This window comes from Synchiropus splendidus, chromosome 14 (assembly GCF_027744825.2).
Source record: "Synchiropus splendidus isolate RoL2022-P1 chromosome 14, RoL_Sspl_1.0, whole genome shotgun sequence".
NCBI classification, from domain to species: domain Eukaryota; kingdom Metazoa; phylum Chordata; class Actinopteri; order Syngnathiformes; family Callionymidae; genus Synchiropus; species Synchiropus splendidus.
Window position 1 is genome coordinate 14,899,089 of NC_071347.1, and position 24,142 is coordinate 14,923,230.

The window sequence follows — 24,142 nt, forward strand, 5'->3', positions numbered from 1 at the left end:
TCCTCAGTCAATATGCTAACACAAGTGTGTTGCTAACTGTGCTAAAGATGTGGCTATATTTCAAAATAGAACATAAACAACCGAATTTTGACCTCACAGGAACTGTCTGTTTCCCTTTTCCCTCATTTGGGAGTGAAAAAAACACCCCAAACAAAATGCTGAGATGTCTCAGGAATCGCCCAAAACACTCCTACGGTGCTTCTTTTTTTATTTATTTGGTTCAGTTGTAGGTTCCCAAATGCAAAGTGGGCCTACAGCCAACTGGGATGGGTTGCAGGGTGGAACCTAAACAGATGGGAAGTAGTATAAAGGTGACGGGGAGGTCAATCTGAGCTTCAGTGATAAAGCTGTGGGCACTGCTCGTAGCACTGTTTTAAAAGTTAACTCAAGAAAACAGATTGTGTGGTCAGAATAAACTCTTAAGACCATATTGGACCTGCTTGTTTTTTTTTTTTTTTCTTCTTTTGTCTAGATTGCCACAGGCAGCGGCAGCAACAGCAGACACCAAATGGTCAAAAAAAAAAATGTTACCATTATGCTTGTCTGGAAATCAGCAGAATGTAGATTGGAGCGGGTGCTTTTTTTTTTTTTCTTTCTCTTCCTCTCTCGCTCCCCCCCCCTTTTGTGTGTTGTTATAACCCATACTTTCATGTTTAACAGCCTCCCAGCTGATCCATCTCCCAGTGTCCATTGGAGACAGAGGAGGTTAAAGCACCCTGAGCGCATGGGACCATATTGCAGGTAATTAATATGTCGGCACACTGATGAACTTGGTTAATACATCTATCATCACACTTGCTTGTAACCGGAGTAACTCACGTGGGACGCCGCAGAGCACATTAGTAAACACTTGATAGTGTTGTGATTGGGAGGCAGCCGCGCTTCTCTTTGTCCAGTCACTTTCTCCCATCACCGCCTCATCGCTGTAAAAACACTTGCTGGGGTTTGGTAGATTAACAGAGAGCCCCCTAATGGAGTAATTACACAGAGCCAAACATCTATTTTTCACCTGTGCTCTGCCATTATTCTCTGTCCCCTAGCCCACTCCATTGGAAGTCACTTACTCTCCTTACAATGAGTTATCATTGACTGCCATTTAGACGTTCTGGAGCAATTTGTCTTACTGAGGCCACGCTGGCCTCGTAGCAAAGAACAATCTTTCTCGCTCCAATATATAAAACATTCATGGGGGAACGGAAGAGAAAATGCCCCACGTTCAGATAGCAAGAGTGGCTAATAGATACGATGAAGGTGACAGACAAGGAAAATAATGTAGGAGATTACTCCAGCAGCAACAAAAGGCTGCAGGAAAAATCCCTCACAAGACAAATGTGTTAAAAGGGGAGTGTGGCAGCTGTAGCTAGTGTCCCGACTATATTTAGATTTGTTTATTGCTCGCTAACAATCGGCGCCGTCAATATTAGCTGTACGTCGCTCACTATTTTCAGTTTAAAAAAAAAAAGGAATCGCTTTTTCCTTCAGTGTTTGATTAGTCCCTCTACCACAATGACAAATAACCATTATTCTTTTTCTCGCGCAGATAATCGGGACAACTTAAACATTTCTTAGTGGCGCAAGTGAAACCATTAATCCTCCGCGATGGCGCCGATAAGTGGTGACACCGGAGTAATGGCCCTGTCATCGTAACGCTGGAAAAAAAAAAAGCAAAGGAGAGCTGGAGATAGATGGAAAATTTGAGCAATTAAAATGTAGGACACCTTTTGTAATTGGTGCGTCGCATCTGTTGGCGTCAGCCGCTGGAATACGCCGCTGCAAATGAGCTGGATAATGCGACGTTGAGCGCTATTGTGGGACGGTTGCTGTCATGTTTATTTAGAACAAGAAGTTGGTGACCACGTACTGGCATATTATTTGCTCTTGATTTTATATTAAATCATAAGTAGTACACTACTGAGACTGATGGTGACACATACACGCAGAATTAAAAATGTTTTTAAGCTTTTTAAGGAAGGCATTTTGAATACTAAATGCTGTGAAAAATGCTGTTAAATCCAGGCTAAATTTTATTTCTTTTGTCTCCCCTCATGTGACAGGGTGTCTCACTCGTGTACGTTGCCGTGGCTATGCAGTAATTATTAATAATTACTGCTCATTTTCAGTTTAGACCCTTGATAATATCTATTTTTCATGTTTTTGCAGTTAAAATAACCTTGTGGTTTTCTCAACCAACCGCTCTACACTCAAGCACAAGCAGGAAAGATTCATTCCTCCTTTATATGTGAACGTTAGCGCCCAGCTAGTTTTTTACTTTGTCAGGTGATGATATCAAACACTGGAACCAAGTGAATATTCCTTTAACATTAATTGAACATCCATTTAATCATCTGCTTCCTGTCTCCGTTGGATCTGTTATTACCACTGTCGTCCCTTGCTAATCGGCTGTTGATGCCTCAGCGGCAAAGTGTCCCGCTACAACCGAAACACCCGTAATTGGGCTTTTGATTGATTGTAATTTCAGATTATTTGCCCGTTTTGCACTTAATGCTTGAAGGTATTTTGAGTGTTTTTAATCAGACGGTCCATTCGCACCAGCTATGTTGTTGACAGTCCGCTAATAACTTTGTGATTCTCTCTCTGACTTAATGGATTTACCATTGGGGGAGATTAAAATATCGCCGGAGGCTTCAGTGGAGGAGGATTTCGGAGAATCCTCAAGCTCAATGACAAAATCTGGGAGAAGTTAGCCAATTAAATATTAAGCGTGATAACACTCTGGTGGAGCTTTTGGCGCATTAGAAGTTGACTTGTTAGTTCTGCACACCATCTCACGTTATATTATACGTCAGAAAAACTGCTGGCTTTCCGCAAGACAGAATTTATACTAGCTGTTAGGAACATTATAAAGTAATGCAGCTCTTGTCAGTGCTACTGTTGTTGACTGTAACTTTTGTGTTGCATCACTGTAACATCTTGATGTGTCAATCATTAGCGCATAAATCTTGATAGATTACATTCATTTCTATGATGGCGGTTGTGGGTTGGATTTCTTTTGCTTTGCCAATCCCTTAAGTGGATTATGATAGTTATCTTAACCTCTTCGCCTTCGTCGATATCGCCATAATGACCTGCACAACCTCTGTACCTCCACTGTTCAGTATGTCTCTTGAAGAAATGATTTTGCTGGCAATGTTGATCGACTGGTTTACGTGTCATATAGGCTTTCAGTTCTGTGCATTATCTGATGTGGATTTCGCATCTTTGCGCCCAAATATATATCCTTGAACACTATCTGATAAAAAATGGGGCTCTTGATGTGCCAGTGGATAGACCTTCTTTCTTTCCTATCCAGTCTTGATGCTGAGCTGCATTCTTTTGGCAGTCCCCCTCTACTTGATACTCACTACATCTACGGCCTCAGAGCTCTGCTCTGATCAAAGAGGTTCAGGGGCCTAAGTTTCAAATCCCCCGGAGCCCGTTTTGGCTACTCTTTGTTTAGCCCATTGGCATCCTGACCCTACGCTTCTCAGACTTTGAACTCAAAGCTCGGAAAATCTGTATCGCTTCTTTAAACACATTATCAGAGGGCTCGGTTTTTAAGAATATCACTAATCATCTTAAGGTTTTAGTGCAGTGTGGCGCAGAACCACCAAAGCTCCTGGACTCAATTACCTCCCTGGACTGTGTGACACTTCTGTTGTGGTGTGATGTGACATTCATTCAAGTTTTCATTTTGTAGATCTCACGAGTCTTGAGGAATCCTTCAAGTCTCACAACAAAGTTTCCTGGTTTTTCATTTCTCCCTCCTTCTGGCTAATCCAGTATTCCAAATCTTGGTGTAAACATTTGCCCACAAGATCAAACTGTCTTCATCTTAATTTATGTATCAAGTTCAAACTTCCTCCTACACATTAAAGAACTTAGCGTAACGCTTAATCTTTGACATTCAATAAATAATGTATTGCTGGAATTGGCAAGGACTCCATCACTGTGAGGGCTAATGCTTCAGCGGTGCACTGTGAATTTGTTGCTGTGGTGAGTTAACCTAAAATTTGAGACTCATAATCATGCTGAACTGCTTTATTACATTAAAATGAACAATTTGCCAGAAATTTGGGTGGGAAAGCAAAAATACTAGTATTTTGGTTTATTTACAAGAGTTTATTTACAATACGATTTGAACTGTTTGATAGTGATTCTCAGTCTTACAATAGAGGACAAACTTGGCAGGCTGACTAAAGCAGAATCATTTTCTGTTTCTATGTGATTTGTATCAAGTCTGTCTAAAACTGGTTGAAATTGTTATTCAAACGTGCCTCATAGCTGAATGAAAGCTTTTTTGCATGCCGTCTGACAGGTCTAGGATGCAAATTATGATCTGAAATGCGGAATTCAGGTCAGTCTGAAAAGGGTTTCAAATCGGTGGTGCAATTGACTAAATGTACTTGTTTAGCATCTAAGACTAGTCCAACTTAGTCAGTCCTCTCAGGACAACAACTTGGTTCCAGTCAGTTTGTGGTGGTCTTTGTGTAGCTCCAGGGTCTGGTCTACTCATCACTGCTAGTTTGACCAGTTCCCTTAGATTTGACCTCAATTCTCTTTTCAGTAGATTAATATTTCATCGTGCAGCCAAAGTGTTGTTTTCACTTTCACATTTGTTTTGTTCTTCTGTTATAAAGATTCAGAAAAAAATATTTTTGGATTGAGTGCGAAGGTGCTTTTTGGTAGCTGTGATTCAACGTCTGATGAATCCTTTTTTTTATTGAATCAAATCAGAAACGTACAACTGTCTGAAGATGTTAATACGAATGAAACGACTAAACAATAATTATCACTAGTGCTTGTCTGAATTCCAAAGACGGCTTTATTAAACGGTGCTAAAACCTCTCTGCAGTTATTCGATCCTCTCTGTCTCATCTGTCCTCGTGATTGCAACTCCAATAACATCTTTATCTTCTGCAAATATCTGCGCTGCAATTCTTCCTCTCTAAAGGGAGATAAAGGAGAAGAAGGTAGAAACACACCCTGTTGTGTGAATGCTGGAGAAGGCCTTGAACCCTGCCATTCATCCTTTTCACTTCATCAGCTGAGTCTAATTGCCAGAGAGGACAGAATACCCAGAGCCCAATTGTTCTTTATCCTCTTTGGAGCCTCTGAGGCATGAAAAGCGAAAGGCCTGCTTTTGATCTTTTTTTTTGTTAGTTTTTTTTTCTGTCTTCTCCGACTATCCTTCCCCTCAGAGTGAGACCCTCCTTTCACACCCGTCTTCATCCGCGCTAAATAATTATCAAGCTCTGCTTCATCAAATAATGGTGGATATTGGGGGTCACGACGGGGAGGGCCAGAGGTCTTCAGAGGTGGCTCCGAGATGTGATGGAGCTCCCAACTCATCTTGGTGGCATGCTCCTTAGCTGTGACTACCTTTATCTACCTCGACCCCGGTTTTCGTTTGTCTCTCTTAATGAGACCCTCTCATGCGACCGGAGCAGCAGAGGTCTTGCAGTGGCCGGGTTGCGGGGCCAAAGTACCACGAGACGCGGCGCTTGCTCCCTGACAAGCGTGCATCTGTGGCGTCTTATTAAGCTTCAGAGACGTGCTTGTGCGGCCTCAACAGTCCATAGGCGCCAGAGCAGATCCATTGACACCTACTTGTCCTTTGTGGAAGACACTTTTCTGTGTAGGGAAACCCTAGATGCTATTCTTGACGGAGTGGTTCGCAGGGTAAAGTGCTTAACTCGTTCAGTTTGATTCAATGCAGCATTGTGAAGATAAGAAAAACTCTCAGAAGCGACACATGTCAAAGACCCATTTAGTCGAAAACAAACAGCACTTATATTTAAAGAAAACAGGGCAGCACTGCGGGTTTTCTCCTGATTTTTGGTGGTGGCTTCACGGCTGCCCTTTTTTATTGACTTTGTCATTGCCTGTCGCTAAAATATTTGCACGCCGATGACTTTGAGAAATAATGAGTCACAGTCACCGACCCATCTATCTTGCTAACCAAAGTGACAACATGATATACCATAAGTGGAGCAAGATGACAAACAACAACACAAGTAGTCAAACAAAAACCTTTAAGCAATCATGTTAAGCACGCCTAACATCTGAGCTCTGTGCGAGAACAAAGCGGAGCTCCTGTCAGCGCATCGATCCGCTCCTGAAGGCACACACATCCGCGCCTGTGTGATTGCTCCCTGCCTCCTTCTCTCCCCCGCGCCTCTAACTCTCTGCTCTGTCTCCTTTCTGAGAATGTGCGTATCGATCCAGCCTACTTGGTTTGAGTTAACTCGCTGATATAACCTGAAGAAGAGCTTCCAGTGGTCAGAAAAGGGCTTGAATAGTTGGAGCTGATATGACATGATATGATGGCAACTGGTCAGATCATTAGAAACGTGTTCAGTACACCATCTATTATGTTTTTCGCCGTAGCTCGATTTGCTAACTCAATAAGACGGTTGCTTGACTCATGAAATTAACCTTCATTGGATTTAAATCAGCCGATTTATTCCACTGATAAACCTCTGCTGAGTGAGTGAATTTAACTGTAAGAGGTTTTTATTGTTCAGGTTCATCTGTCATCTGTTGTTCTCGAGATGTGACCATGTCTTTTGACAAAAATAACATCATGTATCTGTGAAACTGTAGTAAATCTTAGTTGTGTTGTAACCTAAACAACCAATTTCCAATGAGAGGACAGGTATGTTTCCTGGTCTGTCGAACACATTTTAGTTTGTTCACGCTAAAGAATCTATTAAGATAATACTTGATTACAAGCTTATCCCGCCAAAAACAGATGACAACATTGAACAATACAACAATACCATATGAAAAGACAGCCTATGATAGTGAGCAGCAGTTGCTATTTCAATGTATTTCTCTTTGTTGCATCATAAAATTCTGCCGTGAATCTCCCACTCTCCAGCAGCAATCGCATCATTCGATATTCATGAGGTAATCTCATGAATGTTGTAGTAGGAGAACCTGAGTTTTCCGATCATATCATACGTTATTTTACTCTCTAAATTTAAATATGCACCCCATTAATTTTCCACCACTTATCAGAGGTCCGACCACAGAGGTAGCAGCTGAAGTAAAGAGGCCCAGACTTCCCTCTCCACAGAAACCTTCCTTTTTCCTTTTTTTCTGGGTAAATGCAGAGGTGTTCCCATGTCAACTGAGGGACTGGGGTTGTGGGTCTGCCCTGAGGCCTCCACCATTTTGTATACTTAGCTAGCCATTCAATAGATATGCTGCTGAGATGCCTGACCCACCTCAACCTTCACGACTGACCAACATGACTGAGAATGCAGCACCTGTGGGTCTGCCTGTCCCACACACCAAGCTAGGGTTGAACGATTGGGACATCATTTCATATCTCCAAATTAGTACTTTATGACAATGAGTTTAGCGACAAGGTTTCAACTGTGGCTCAATGACTTCAGGTTCGGGTTTGGTTTATCTTACCTGTGGGGTAAAAACACCTTGAATGTTCAGATCATTACTAGTGTGATGGTAATAGTTGGGCACTATTCTTCTTAAGAATCTACTTCATAAGATGGGAGCAGAAATGACAAAAGAAAGGTTACCATCAGTTCAGTGCAATACCAAACCAGAATCCTCCACAGAACGAATCTCACCTGGAGAGAAGTGTGGCCAAGGATGGCTTTAAAAAGAAGCATCAAAAGTTTAAACCCAGAGCAGAGCGAAGACTTTAATATGCAGTCTTTTCACAATGGTTTCTGGAGTTTCGCCCGCAAACAACTGACTACTGTATCTTCTAAAAGCCTCTTGAGTTGATATTTTCATGCATGATTCCTCAGTAGACAACATGTTTTAAACAGCTCTTCGACCTGGAATTGTGTTTGTGGCAATTGTCAAACAGTTAGGAGACACAACGGAAATAATGGTGACTATGACTCATGTTTAGTGTGTCAGTATATCTAATCACGTCTCCCGAGTGTGATTACATGGTATGTCAGTTTGTGTATATTTTTTTGCAAGTGTGTTGTGCTGTCATGTCTGCAGCGTTCCATGTGGGAGGGTCTGTTGATAAGTAAGCCATCTGTAGTGTTCCGGCGAATGACATGTTGTAAAGCGAGATTCAAGAGTGTGGAGAGACTTGACTTGACAAATCTTGGCACATAATGAGACAGAAGGGAGTGAAGGCAGAAGTCTGTCCAGAGATAAACAATTAGATCTGTCCCTGAGGTAAAGGCCGGGCAATGCAGGGACTCACAGACTAATAAAATCAATATGGCTTCCAGTAAGAACACTCAAGGGGTGGAGTGATAAAGAGGTTATCAGTCATTTTTTTTAGCACAATAAAAAACAATTCCGCTCAAAAAATCAATATCTGTAATAATCTTCTCTTCTGTGACGATGTAGTTGTCATTCAACCTTCAGAGGTGGATCACAACAATGCCAAAGAGGACCGTGAAGGAGGCAGCATTTGGGGATGATATTCACACTCGGAGATAAATCCATAACAAAGAATAAGCCACAGACACGAGTGGGCAGTCCCCTTGTGGTTTGCCCCCTCTTGTCCAGACTTGAAGGTCTAATCAAACATCTTACCAGCAGGACCCCAGCAGGTCTCCGGGTAGTGCGAGAAGATAATTCTCACTATGCTGAAAATGGAAACTAGGAGGGGGGAACAAGTGGGACGGTAGTTTTGTAGTGGTTTTGTGTATGTGCTGGTAGTGAGAGGTGTAAGACAGAGCCATGCCCGGGTTGTTGCCTCATCTCTGTGGAGACATGGTAGGCCAGCGGGCTTGTCTCAGCGGTGGCCCCGAGCAGCAAGAGCACTCGGGGACATGGCACCGACATCACCTGAGCTCCTGGGAACGCTGTGGCTCGGCTCCAGTGACATTCAACAACCTGCCTGTCTGTCATCTCATCCTGAAGGACGACAAGAGGCGGTCAGCCAGGGATTCTTGTACCGACCCGGTTTGCTGGGCCACTGTGTCTCGGAGGGAGCCTGTGGGGGTGAACTTTGAACTGGCACGCTTTCCCAAAGAGAATGTGTTTTAGCATGCATATTCTTCGTCACAAATCTGGATCATGGCGTCTTGAAGTGAGACACAGATGGCATGAGAGGCAGCGCAGCATCGGTCTTTGATATGTCCACGTAAATAATCACCCAAGGCTTGTGTTTTGTTCCTTAAAATGGAGGCGAGCTATGAGAGTTGTGTACTATGTAATGACCAGGCTACCTTCTCTGACAAGTCACAAGACTAGCTCAGATTCCTGCTCACACACTTTCAATTAAATTCTACACTGAATTCTTTTAAGGTACATTTTTTTTCCTCAGCAGTAGTTTTTGATTCATTGTTGGATTTTACCTAATTACGTATCTTCCATTCGTACAGCTAACCTTTGCTGCGAAATGAGAAAATATGTCACTCGACACTTGGTTATTAAGCACTGTCTGAAAGTGACTATATAGGCACTTAAACTATTCATTACATTTCATATATTATTGAAGTAACATTGTATACCTTTTGGTAATTTAAATCAATGTCAACAATGAATTCAACTTTGACATTATTTAATGCAGTCAGTGTGGTAATTAGGACCTGGTGTGCAACATGGGAATGTCAATGATACTTTTATATATGGAAACCAGAATACATAGTCTGAATACACTCCAGGGGCCTGATCCATGACCCATCTGATATCATCCTCTCTAGTCTTCTACGAAGGAGCTATGCAGCTTTTTAATATAGTTTTCCGTTTCTTGTTGATTTTTGCTGCGATTTCCGCTGGAACCATTTTGTGTTGCTGATGGCCCACTTGTATATTTTGATACTTTCAGGTACTTTAATTAGGAGGTTGCAAAACACTTCATTGAGCCATCAAATCTAATGAAAATTATTAAAATTCTGGGCCACAGGAAAAGAGCAATGGATTGAATCCTAAAATAAATCCATTGGAACCCTATTTTTCAGCAATCATTGTTTAAAATATTATTGTTCGAAAGCTAATTGAACACTCAGTATCTTTGACTTTAAGATGTTTATTTGAAAACCACACCCACAACACATATAGAAATGTAAAATAATTATATTGCTATCACTTAAAGCGATTGTAAAAATGGATCCCGGATTTCCCCCATAAAACCATCTCCCTGGAGACTGAGCCGCTAGATTTCCTGGTGAAATCTGTGCTCTCTTTCTTTCAGCCCATAAAAAAAAAGTGAGGATTTTGAATGGACTGGTGATTCTTTATGCAGAGCCGAGACGCGACACCTAGCAGACGGTGAGAGATGGCAGGCCCTAATAACACAGAGCTATACAATGGTTCTGACAGGCGAGCAATAAAGCAATCAGGGTCCCAGGCATTCCAAATCTCTTCACCGCCCACCCTCTAACAAACTCTGAGATGGATGGCTGACCCGTGAGCTGTCAATCATGGGGGGGATACCTGCTGGAGCCTGATCAGGGAGAGCTGAGGGCACCAGTCCATCAGATCTGTTTTCACACTCCAGACACTAACATTACAAGCATAACCACAGACACAAAAAAACCCCTGCCACCACCACTCTTAATTAGGAGGTGTGTGTGTGTGTGTGTTGTTGTTTTTGGAGGGGTTGACTTGTTTGGTTTTAAGGGGTATGGGAGAGTCTCGGATATAGAGGCATGGTAAATGGAATCCCAGCGAGACGGAGAATAACCTTTTCCCTTGATTTCGGAATCAGGCATTGATCTGTCATGCTGTTTTGTACAAGCCAGCGCTCTTTCAGCATCTCTCTGTGTGTCGCTCCGAGTGTGTGTGTGTCCTTCTGATGGGTGGCGAGTTGTGAAGTGGGGAGGGGTGTGCTGTTCATTAGCTGTCTGTAGCCCATCCCAACAAATAGATCGCCATAATACTGTGGTTAGTTAATGGCTTTCTGGTGTTTCCTCTAGAGTCCTGCTGTCTAAGGACCGACTGCTAAAAACTCCTTCGGTTTATTCTCTCCCTTTTTTAATCTGAGTAGGGAGTTTTGTGCCTTGCAATTGGCTTCAGTAAGTATCCAAGTCAGGGAAACGTCTTCATTGTGAGCCCTTGAACAAAACAGTACTTCAGATTGACCAACACTTCTCAACCCTACGGAGTCACATGTTGACTATGGTGGATTGGACTTTCCTGACATTCAAGTTGACACACAAGTGTTTCAATTTCTTAGACTTTTCCCAAACCAGTGAATTTCTCGATCTTCAAAAAGGATGAATGGGGTTAGGTTGAAGACGCTGGGGTGACAATTGCTTGACTAACTGTACAGAAAAGTGTGTGGCACGAGTCCCTCTCATGATCACGTGAGGTGTTGTATACCTCACGTGAGGTGTTGTATACCTCACGTGAGGTGTTGTATACCTCACGTGAGGTTGGGGTGGCCAACCTTAAGTTAACCTCAGATGAATCTTTACCACTAACCTAACCACTTTTTTTTTTTTTCTTTTTAACATTATTTTTTAAATGTGCGAGACAGTCCGGTGACATGCTGCTGGAAGGGATACGTGAATCAATGGCAAATCTAACAAGCTTTACTTCTTCAATTTTCAATGGCATTATGAAACGCCACATTTGTGTATTTAATTATTTTTTCTAAAACCAGCATTATGGAGATTACGGTTAAATATTACGGACAAAATTTCATATTTTGATATTAATGCTAAATAGCTCAATATCGATACTATATAACAATGGGTTTCGTGAAAACCATGTTTTTGTTTTTTTTCTTTTAATAAAAACGTGATGCAAAAGCTTGTAGATATTCAGATTTCTGCAACCATCTGGCTTTAGCAGTTGATGAATTCGCTGTGGTTGGTTGACCTCAGCTGTACATTGAGGGTCAAGTGCAAAACCGAAGTTTGCCACTACCATGGTTTCAAATGCAGGATGGGCTGGAAAATTAATAATAATATAATTGATTTAGCGATATCATCATCTTGAAATTGTGAAACTGTTTTTGGCTTTAGCTTTAAATAGTAAACCAGGGGCACGTGTTATGCGTGAAAGTAGACACTATTGACGGATGACTTCCTGTTGGGTTCATGTAAATTTGATGGCTGTCATGCCACCTGCCTTTTGCCCGATAAACTCAGAATAGGCTCCCCATGACTTTTTTCCTCATAGAGGGAATGAGCAGCCGGAAATGAAGGAATTTATTCATATAGTCACAACTTGTCATCTAATTATCATTTGTCAGTTGTCATTATTTCATCATTCTAACATTTGTTACCTTGTTCTGACAGTTGAGAGCGTCTCCACTGAAAATGATGACTTCTGCAGACCCTTGTCTCACTCAGCCTTTTCCCCTGTAAATCTAAGAAACAAGATGTTTGATGGTATTTTTTTTGCTGCACATGTGCATTTTCCATCAGCCTCAGTCATTTTGTGGGCCAGTGGAGAGCCTGCTTTAGTGGATGGTTTACTGTCTGACATCATACTTGCGTGTGGTTCAGGAGCTTTCTTTCCTGCTGCTCTTCTTTGACCATCTATAACCTCACCCACACATAATGCAGTTCAGGTCTTTGTAATGCCGTATAACATCTCTGATGGTTTGAGCAGATCACGTTTGGTTTGGGTCGTTGCCAGTGTTTAATGTGCAACAGCAAAGATACTTAGCGATTTAAATAACGTCAAAATGGGCTTCAAAAGATGCAGGTCTGCCAACAAGTCAGGGAAAGACTGGTGAAATGTGCATGTTTTATACAAGTCTTTCCGTGTCGGCTCATTCATAACGCTGTAATTTACGTGGCAACAATTTTTGGGGGATTTAAACCCAGTAGGGTGTCAAAGAATGAGTACCATTTGATACAGCTAAATGCCCATGTGTAGCACCAATTGATATTGCAAATGTTTGATTTTCTTGGCTAATATAGAGCATTTTAAATACTCACTTGAATATCCAGTCATGAAGCCTATAAGACTTTATTAATCCCACGAATACAGTAAATATACCGCTATGTAAAACCACATCATTGAAACAAACAATTGGCAGCGACATTGTTATAAATATTTTGGCAGAAAATCAAGAGATTAAGATCAAAGCATCCTAATTCTCCCTGCCAGTATTTTCTTCACATTTTTTTCTTTGTTAATATCAAGATTTAGAGAAATCCGATGAAAATATTTAACTTTAGTTTCTTACATTTTGCAACCGATTGAATGCAACAAGCTCCAAATACTTTTGTAAACTCAACTGAAACTGCTGAAATATATACAAATAGTACATAGCGTCAGACCCCCAGCAGACCCCCTGTTTTGTTCTGCCATTTTTCAAAACTTAAACATGGTCATAGTGAGGTGCAAACTTAGAAGCCTGTCTGGACAACTTCTCTTTTATTGAGAGCTAATACATGCAAAGAGGTGGTCAAAAAAAAAAAAAAAAAAAAAAAAAGCAACTGCTGAGGCGTTTCTGGACCTTCAGACCTTTGTGACCGCCGACGTGTCATCCCTCACTTTGTCATGTTTAACTAAAACCAATCCCCATTCAAAGCTGCATCCATCAGTGTTAGTTGAGAACAATGACAGATTGCCACGCCACTACACTCAAAGCATCTGGATTCCTTCCCTGCTCTCCCTCTTTTATTTATGGTAAACAGCCTGAATAACAGCTGGGCAATGGGAATTTACAAGTTAATCAATTGTTTGTTAGAAGCCCCGTACGCAACCATCTGTGAGTTAATGTTCGTTTACCATGCTAATTTTCCCACTGGCAACAGATCATCCATTGATTTGAGGCATTTATCCATACTTAGCCTCATGAAAAGTTACACGCACAAATTGCACCTTTTTAGGAAGACTATTGAAATATAAAGGAAGTGAATGACTAAACTCAACTCTACTTTAAGTCGTACTGCTGTCAACTTTGATGATCAAGCAGACCTTCGCCAAGCGAGCAGTTCCGACATTCACCCTAGAACATTAGTGTGGGCTGATCTTCTGCCATGCAACTGTGGTCACACGATTTGCATTATGTTGCTGCAGTCTGAGTCCCATGGGTCCTTTGGCATCTTGTTTACTGACATCATTGAAGGTAGTTTCCTCCTGTTTCCTTGTTTTTTCGGGATATATTTAGGTAAATATTAGCTACCCAATCTTTGTTTGGTACAATAGGGGATAACTTCTCCAACTAATGGTGAACAATGAAAAGCTACAAACAAACATAAAGCAAAATTAAATCCATGCTTTTACTTACTAAAAAAGTATCTCACCTATCCCAACAAAATTTCGATGTTATGGTTTGTAAAACTTAGAGGAGAACTGTTTTTGTCTCAGTAAACCATTTTATTTGGCCATCCTATTTCAGCAGCCTTGAGCCAATGTTAGGAAAGGGCAGCGTGTGCAACTGTGCTGTGAGCGCTTGAATTCACCTTTTCCTATTTCCCGGCTGCAGCACAGAAACCACACGCTACTTATTTATAATCCAACCAACCTCAATGTGTAACTTTTGCCCCATACTCTTGCTCGCATCACACAGCGGGGTCACCTCCCTCTGCACCTCCACCGCTGCTCTTGCATTCCAACATGGCTCTAGGACAGCAGCCTGGCGAAGCTCTGTACTCCTCAAATCACAAAGAGGCCCAGATCAGAGACGAGCTGGACGCCAGCCAGGATGCCGGCCCTCACAACCCAGGCAGCTGGGAGCAGCCTATAATAAGTGGGAGACAATGAGCACAAGCGCGCCTCCCACGCTTTGCATGTGGATGTTGATTTAAAATGGAAATTAAATAGTTTCATTGGTTTTCCATGGAGCACACTAATTAGGGAAAAGAGGGGAAAGAATAATGACTTGTGGCGTAAAGTGTATATCCCCTCACAAATACAAAAAAAACCCAACAACTTTACACCAGTGGTCAGCTGCACGTTGACCGACAGTCTGGTAGCCGATAGCATGTCTTATGAAAACTAACGTAGGGTCAGACAAGGTAACCAGTGAACAGACAATTCTCTCATTCTGATGCAGCAGCAGTAAAGTTTGTGACACATGTTTGAAGAGTGATTCTGGGCAACCTTTTCGTTTTCTATCTGTGTCGTGGTGTTTGAGGCAGTGATTAATAATAAAAAATAAGGTGGTTATGTCTGGCAATTCTCACGCAGGTAGAATATGGTCCTGCAAAAGTGATTTATTATGGATCATAAATGGCATATGTGTCACTAATATACCACACCTGTGGTTGTGTAGTGTTTCATGACAGCCTCACAATGAGAAGGTTCAGATCCAGCTGGGCGCCACTCTAGGTTTGAAGTGATCCTAGGCCTTTATTGTATGGACTATGAGGGTGGTTGATCTCATGAAGTTGCAATCTGTCCCTTCTCCCCCTTACTATGCTATAAGAGGAAGTCATATTCTTTATTTGAGTGATCAGTCATTCCTTTATTTTCTTCTGTTTATTCCCTTAATAGGGTTGCGGGGTCTTGATGCTATGCTAGCTGGTTGGGGCGGTTAGCACGGGAAACCCTTGACTGCTTGGCTTTTCATCCATTTTAATTCAGACCTAGGTCTTTACTTGGCCTTTCTGAAGAATGTATTCAGAATATCTCAGAATAAGGATGAAAAACTGACGTCCTTTAAGCGTTCACCTGAGCTCCTCACAAGAGGAAATCTGCTGCTCTTCTCAGTTCTCCTGACCATTCCTCACTAATTTAGTAGCCCTTTAGATCTAAGATCTTTCAGCATGAGCTACATTTCGTGTGTGCAGCAGCAGAGCATCAATTTAACCCATTTGAATCCATTTTCACACTGTTAACTCACATTTCAAACACATTCCTTTTAGGTAATCCTGGCATTAGTGCTCGCTTGTCGCCCACTCTCCTTGCAGTCCGGCCCAGGAAACAACATTTGCTTGTCTCAAATTTAACCCATGCAAATCTCCTTACACTGGGCCAGGACAGCGAGACTGTGGCTGGCCCTTCTTCATCACCTATTACTCCTATTACTCCTTTCATTTCTATTCAAACTCAAAACTAATAGGGAAGGGAGTGAACAATGAGGTGGTGCTCCCTTCCACTGCTCAAATATAATTTCACATGAAGTAGCTCATGCTATCATGACACAGTACATTATGTCTTCCACAACAAAGTATTAAGTATTAGTATCAACTGCTAACAACACAACAGAGACATCAAGAAAGGCAATATAACTTGGAAAAAAGAGACATAAATGAGGTAGTAAGTTTCAGTATTTATTGAGCTTGTCGATGAGAGTTGATGGATTTATTCTGATAAAAACAAACAAAACAAACCAAAGTGTATCTGTATTCACTAACATTGTGCAAGAGTCCTCTTTCATGAATTGTCAATATTGGGTGGGGAAATACTGTATGTCCAAACATAAAGCCGTTTTCTAAAGCCAGCGTCAAAAACACTAAAGTGCGTTTTCCTTGTGGATACGTGTTAAAGGTATTGTGCTAATGAATAATAATGAACAGTTCAGCGCGACATTGACGACAGCGGTGCTTTAATGGTCCCTTGTAGGCTCTTAAGCCTCTGGTGATAAATCTCTCACAAGCTCAGTCGTCTAACTAAAACCCAAACCTCATTCAACTTCACATCCATCAGTGTTTGGCTGAAAGCGGTGACAAAGCACTTTCAATTACACCAGTAACTGACTCTGGAAGCAGTTCATAGCGGGGTCCAGGCTCCAAGACAAGGGATGGAGGGGGCACAAGGGGGAGGCCAGAATGGCTGGTGGGGCTTCCGTTTGACTCAGTCCCAAATAATAAAAAGGGTGGTGCGGCTCTGGGGGACACAAGGGATGCCGTCGGCGCTGCGGACGCTTGGACAATTCACCTATTTTGTGCGCTGTCACCCCTGTAGTCTGATTTATGGTTGGGACATCCTTCCCGTGACCCATTCGTCCATCAACCGGGCACTATAAGGATACTCTGGTGATTAGAGGTTGGAGTATGAAAGCGTCCTCAGTCAGGGCCCTTGTCTGGTACCAGTGGGGCCTGCGTTGCTCAATGGGGAGTGTTGCATCAGCAGAAGAGTGCGGTTCTTAACCCTGGTCGCCAGAGAAAAGGAGAGCCTTTTTGAGAATCCATCAACCATAAAATGGTCCAATCCATAATGTTGATGTTTTCTTTCCCGTTTTTCCATCCCGGTCTGTAATTATATTACGTGGAGTGTGTGCTCTCTAAAAGTTAACACGCCGCTGTTTAATTGGAGAGATTTTTATTCATAATTGCGTGATCCTCTCTACCACTTTTGGCTTCCACTTTGTTTGAATAAGCAGGCTCATTTAAAACTCCCTCCTCAAAATTAATCAGTATTGCATATTTAATATGGAAATTCCTGATTTCAATAATTTAGGGAATGAAGTACAGTTTGTTTAAATAACAAGATCTGCACTCCGCAGTCAGTGCTGCATCACATTTACAGCTGCAACCAGCCAATATTTTACCAGTCGTCGTGTGTTGAGACAACTGTTCAAAGACAAACAGAATTAAAACAAACTTTATTTTTATGGAGACTTTTGACAAAAATCTGACCCAAGTGAACAAAGTGCTAAGAAAATAAAGTCAAGCATTTAAAAATCACTACAATGAATGTGCTATTCATCTTTACTGGTCAAAAATAGCGTTCACAATATGTTAAAAGTTTAAATGTTAGCAATATTTCTCTTTTTTATAATTTCTTTTTTATTTTAATTTTAATTTTTACTTCATTCACTTTTTGCACTGGGATATAGTGTTCAAACGAACACCCACAGGCATAAAACTACTGCTATATTTTGCAATGTTTGCCTTTATTTTATTTGCCTCATTCATCTGAGCCTTCATGTTTTCCTTTGTTTTTCATGTAAACCACAACAAAAGCTTTGAGTATTATAGAATGACTCCAGGGTTAACCAGAGCTGTCTGCCTGAAGAGCTGGTCTTGAGAAGTATATTTATCGTCTAGATTTTTAGCTTAAGTAGGGTACCTTCACATCATTTCGAATCTCCAACAGTTTCTTCTTTATCTTTAATTCTTTATGCAAACAAACAAACTAAAAACTAAAAACAAAACAGTATTGTTGCAATGCTAAAGGATTGTTTGTCTAAAATAATGAAGCAAAAAATCCCCTTGCTATTAAAGAAGACACAGCAGTACAAAGTGCTATATTTCATTGCTTGTGCTTGTACTTTTGTGCTTTTTCAATAATGGATGACAATACACTCTTATACGAGATATCACCACAAATGAAATTCCTCACACAGCTTCTGTTATTATAATGTCAAATAATTTGAACCTCTTGCATTAATGGGTGAAAGTCAGCGTTGTTGTTTAACAACAGCACCACCTCACTAACTACCCTTGTCAAGCCCAAATCATTCAAAAAAATATTTATCTTTGGAAATCAAGTTAACAGTCTGTGCAATAATGAAATCATTTCATGTGAAGGTAAATGACTGAATCTCTTAAAAAGGTTAGCATTAGCCCAACGTAAACACTGCAGACACTGTTGCAGACAGTAATGAACTGTTTTGTAATTGATTTTCCACAAACCTACAGCCTCATCGCGGCATCCCTGCATCATCGTCTGTCTATAAAATATCTAACGCCACAACTTTTCAAAAGCCTTTACTACTTAAACAAAAACAATGGGGTCCTGATCTTTTAAAGCAGCTCTGACTCTAACCCCCCTGATGAAAGGCCCACACTAACATCAGGAGTCCAGAGCCTTTACTCTCTAACTTGAGGCAATTATGACACAGAGGAGATCTTTGCCTTCTGCACTCGGAAAGAAGAATGGAGGGAAAAAAAAAAGCAGTATTTTTTTTTCAAGCTTCGTTGTAAAAATAAGCTTGCTCTCCTCAATTGCAGTCACCTCGTGCCCTCTGCAATAGCAGCAAGGATGTATCAGAACAAGCCATGAGGCAAAACAAATCACTTGTGATTTACAGAATTATAAAGATTTTAATAGCTGCAATGTTTCTCTCTCAGATTGGTCTTTATTTCCAGGAGTCAAAGTTTCCTGGGCGCCCCAGGCTTTTAAAAAGCAGTAATTGGCCAACAGAGAGACTTAGGATCTCCCCGAGTGATTGAGTGTATTTGTTGCGATGAACTTGAGGGTATCACTCTAAAGATCACAGGTCCAGGTTGTGAGAGCCTGCAACTCATCACGCACTGTTCTGTCTGCAGCCGCAGTAGTTGGACTACTTTTCCCAGTTATTTTGTTTAAAGTTTTAACCTTTCATGGAAACTTGGTGGGTTTTTTTTGCTGATTAATTATGTTTCCAAATAATTCAAGTGTAAAACTAGAGGCAGCGGTTGGTGAACTGAAGGCAGACCTGAATTAATGCTGAATTATTACAATAAAAAGCGGACTGACATGAAAGAAATTCAAAGCAACATTGTTTTCCACTGCTATGTGGCCTAAATGTATGAAGCCTGTGGTTTGTATATAATACTATGCCAACAATTTTCACATTTATTCTAATCATATACTGGATTTTACATTTAATACTCAGTTTTCTGAATTCAATTTAAACAAGTCAGACTCACACTCAAAGCATGGCATGAAAGTCACATTTCTTCATGAGGAATATGTTCCTGCTTCAAGTGGAGAACTTTAAACATCTTTGGCTCTTGTTCTCAAGTGAGGGGATAGGGAAGTTGGTTGTTTGAAGTACGGTATTGCAATCTTTTTACCGCACAGTTGTGTCCAAGAGCGAGCTGAGCCATCAGTCTTCATCCCGGCGCTCATGAGCTATGGGTCATGACTGAAAGAATGAGATCCCGGGTATAAGCGGCCGAAATTAGTTTTCTCTGACAGGCGGCAGGCGTCTCCCTTAGAGAGAGGGTGAGAAGTTCTGTCACTCGGGAGAGACTCGGAGTAGACCCGCCGCTTCTCCACGTTGGATGTTTTGTCTAGAAAAACCAGACAGGTCTCTGTCAGAGGAGAGTGATATGAGTTCCATAGAGCCAGATAGATCCCAGTAGACCCATAATCCATGACATGCTCTGCTTCTGGCATCAACGACAACAGCACAGTTGGAATATCTCACTGGTCTCTGTCTTCATTGTGTTACTGCAGGTTATCTTACCCATGACTACTGCTTCATGAATGAATGAATACAAGCTCAAATGGAACCCAGTTGTTCCCCTTTAAGGGCCCCCATGCTAAGGTACCTACACTCCAATATTTCGGAATAACCGATACAGTAGTTCGATTTTGTGGTCCCAACAGACCCTTACAGAAACCTGTATTGGGGTTTTGTCGTGTGAACTACGTAAATTCTAAAACAATAAATGAATGTCAGTTAAAAAATGTTTTTTGTTAGGATAACAATAAGCTGGGATGACACATTGTCCCATAGAGACATTCAGCTGAAGGGGAAAACACATCCTTCAACAGCTGCCTAATGTAGAAACTACTGTTTAATTGACCATTCCTTTTTAATGTCGCGCATTGCAATATACACTTTATTTACACACGTTCAAGTCGCTATAGGATGCTCACAGAAGCTAACCAACATGACCTCATGGCAAATTGAATGGGCTAGATGTGTTTTATTCCCTGTCATTTCCTGAAAGGCTAGAATGTGTCTAACAGCCAGCTGGGTTTGAAAAGCAAGACCAGCCGTGGCTAAGCTATATTAAGGAAATCCACCAGGGAGCCATAATCGAGTTTGACTCTCTACCGGTGGTCCCCTTGTTAGTGTTGTGAGTGTCAGAACTGCCAGTGCAGGTAGCTCAAATGCCACTTAGGGTTTTAGCTTCAGTGCCTTTTGGAAAGAAATGACCGTGACCTGTGTAGCTGGAGCCCGCATCCCACACCCTTTCTGCCTGACAGCCGCTCAATGGCAAGTGTCTGCCAGCACGCCGAGGGGAACGCTGCCAAGCGGCCGGAGATAGAGATGATTACCACATCCCTCTCAGCCCGCTCACTGAAAACTGATACCTACTAACAAACTGCTGTCAACGCGTTGGCCATGCACAGCGAGTGAGGGTCATAATATGTGCTGAGAGGGAGAGAGCAGAGGAGAAACGGGGATGCGAAGAGGAGTCTAAACATGTAAGGCTTAAAGACACAGAAAGTTGTCAGAGCTTACCGTGTTGGGGTGGACTTCAGGAATGCATTCGCTGAGATAACACGGCAGGCACTCGCCAACAAAGTGATGATCGGATGATGAATGTCAGGAAGCGTAGACTCAAGGTCGCCCGTTTTCAAGCTGGCGTGTTGGTGAGAGTAATCTCAGAATCCAGGCTTTTTAGTTTTAGACGCTAAAAAGTAGCTTCTTTTTTGTGTTGCAGAAATGCAAATCAGCCAGGACCTTTTACTCCAATCACTTAAAACTCCCACTTTGCTACTGAGAAGAGGACGATTACACTTTTTTGAAATGTCAGTTTTTGAATAAACCCCCTGCTGTGCCACTTCGGGGTCTCACGTTTAAGTGAAAGACAGGAACACACCTGAGCTGACATATATTTTTGTGAAATTGCTGCCTGGAAGCGGCATAGAGTGCCTTGAATTACACTTAATTAAAATTTGCCTGGGCTTAATTACAAAGATTTTGTTTGTCTTATTTGCATGGGAAAGTTTATTTTAGCTGCCCTCTTTGCACGCTTTTGTTTTTAGCCAACTTCCGATGTGCAATTATGATTCATTCACCCGCCTTCATTTTGGTCACTTGTTCTGGAAAGGCATTACTGTAAACCCAAAGCGAACGCAAGTTTTAAAACACACACCGCCCATACCTTTAAATCGTGACTGTAATTCATTTCAGAAACTTTGCTGAGAAACACCATAAGTATTTCTCCAAAAAAAAAAAAAATCAATTTCAAGAGCAGAGACATTGGAAACATACATAAGTGCTAGTTTGAACCAACCCCACAAGGCTTCCAGAGAAACCGCTGAGCCTAAGAAGCACTTTATTAGCCAGCAGGAGGGGGTCAGGAGGAGCGGCCCTATCATTGATTGAGGTTGGAGGATGCATTCACAGCTGCACTTTCTCTAAATTTCTAAGAGTAAATATGCACCTTTGAAGTGGGGGGTGCCTAGGAGCACTCCTCCACACAGATTGTGTGGGTTTCTGTGGGGAGCTGTAGTTACGGGAAAGATCAATGGACAGGGCATTAGGGGGGAAGAGTACACTACACTGTCCAGCCCTGCAGCCTACAGAACCGCTCCGACACGGCCAGTGATATCGAGCTCAAGGCGATTGAATTCTCCATGCTGTCTTCTCAAACAGAAACCTTTCTGACTGTGGAGAAAAACATGAAAAAAAGTCAGGAGAGGAAGTTTATTTTTATTTTTATACGTACGTGGAAATGAAAATTACAAAAAAAAATTATCCAGTCAACTGACTTTTTAAATCTACTTTAAGATGCAGTTCAGAGAAAAAATCTGCTTTTTATTGTGCTGTTGTGGTGCTCTTATTCACTTTTTGAGGAATAGTTCATGATAGCTACTTCTGCTTGCTGCCTTTGTATTGAGTTCCTGTCTGTTGATTGCAATACACTGCAATTCAAGTACACATTCATTTTTGCAGGTCTTTTCTTGGTTGGGGTTGCGGGGAGCAGGAGTTTTATTCCTTATACTTGGGTCACAGGCTAGGAAAGGTGTAGACAGGGCACTGCTAGCAGTAAGTTACTGTCACAATTAATGTTGAATGTTTTGGGACTGGGAAGAAACCAGAGTGCGGACAGCAGCACAGGCAGGCCATAGAAAAGTACACAAACTACCCAAGCTGGCTAGAAACCTAGTGTTATGCCAGGTTGTTACAGTGATCACCACAAAACCGTGTCAACATATTTAGCAAGTTAAGATCAAGTATTTCTTTACGCTAACCTTTGTGTCCCTTGCTACGCCACAGAGAAGCTGAGTTACCATTTCTCTGATCAGAACGTACAATTCACGAGGTGCCATCCATTCATTTCCGTCTGCTTGACCTGGAGTGGGTCATGGAGGACTGATCAAGGTTGAGCAGCACCTGCAGTCAAAGCGTGTGTGAAAGTCTGAACCATGCAAGATTCTTGTTTCCACTCTGCTCTTTCATCAGAACAGACAGACATTACTGATAGCTGTGTGCTTTCTGACGCTGACTCACTCCAACTCTAGTTTGTGTTAAATGGATATGCAAAAAGCCTCATCAGCTATGAGTGAATTGTTAAGACCACAGTCATATTTATTTATTTATTTATTATTATTCGGACAAACATTGTCTGCCAAATTTAGTCTATTAATAAAAGACAATCAAGTCAGTGTTGTGACTGGAATTCTTTGGTCTGCATAATTACTGCCTGGAAATCTCTCCTGTCCACTTTTGTAAAAGCATGGAAAAACCCATATCCTGCTCATTGTGCGGCTGGAACTGTCTACTTGTGGCAGACTGCAAGTGCATTAGCCTGGTGCTGAACACACAGCTTCAATATTGTGGTTTGTAAAGACTGTTGAAAAGCCTTTTGGGGAAACCACATTTCAATATGAGGCTTATCAGCTCATAGTTGGTATAGAGGGATAAGCAAGAGATGAGGGTTAAGCTTGTTCTATACCACTGATATTGTTACGTGTTGAAGATAGTGCAGTATATTGGATGCAGTACTGATCAGATTTGATTATTCTGTGCTATATAAACAAAGGGCAGGCCAGAAATCAATACATATTTGTAGATGTTTGTGCAAGATGATGGTTTCCCAAAGTAGATGTGAAATGTGCCTCATAATGTTGCATGAATTATCTGCATGTTGGGTGGCAACATGGGCAGCGGCAGTGTCATAGCTGGGTTGTTGCAGGCAACCTTACAGCCACTTCCACCACAAGCCCTCAGCCTCAGTAAAACCACCGCCCTCATTCATAATTGCCCCCCCAGAATCAAAGCGGGGGGGGGGATCCTCCATCTCTCCAGGTGTCACCGGTGCTCAACGACACCGCCGTAGCCTCCGAGAATCAGCCAAAGGGATTTAGCATTTACTAGCCGTGTCACACTCCACAAAACACGGTGTCACTCAAGCAGCGCCTGTGTGGCATCTCTGGCATTAATGGAGACAATGACATCTTCCGACAGAGCGTTTATCTGCTACTAATGCCGCTAATGTAACTGCGGCAGAGATTTAGCATCTGGCCGTCACATTAGTTCTGTCATTCATCCCTCAGCACTTTTTATTAACGTTCTTGCCACTATGGCTGTTTTGATAAGATATTCCACCAGATATGTTCAACAACCCCGATCTTCTTCACAGGTGTTCTATACAGAGCACATTTATGACAT

The 24,142-nt window shown here is 41.8% G+C and overlaps 1 long non-coding RNA gene across 4 annotated transcripts in view; it reads left to right on the forward strand.

Moving 5' to 3' along the window:
• The window catches only part of LOC128770935 (uncharacterized), a 128,834-nt gene that overhangs the window by 401 nt on the left and 104,291 nt on the right, over positions 1-24,142 (forward strand). For all 4 annotated transcript variants that reach the window (XR_008416562.1, XR_008416561.1, XR_008416560.1 and 1 more), the window contains exon 2: positions 661-741. This is a non-coding gene — a long non-coding RNA (uncharacterized LOC128770935). The remainder of the gene's footprint in view (positions 1-660; positions 742-24,142) is intronic.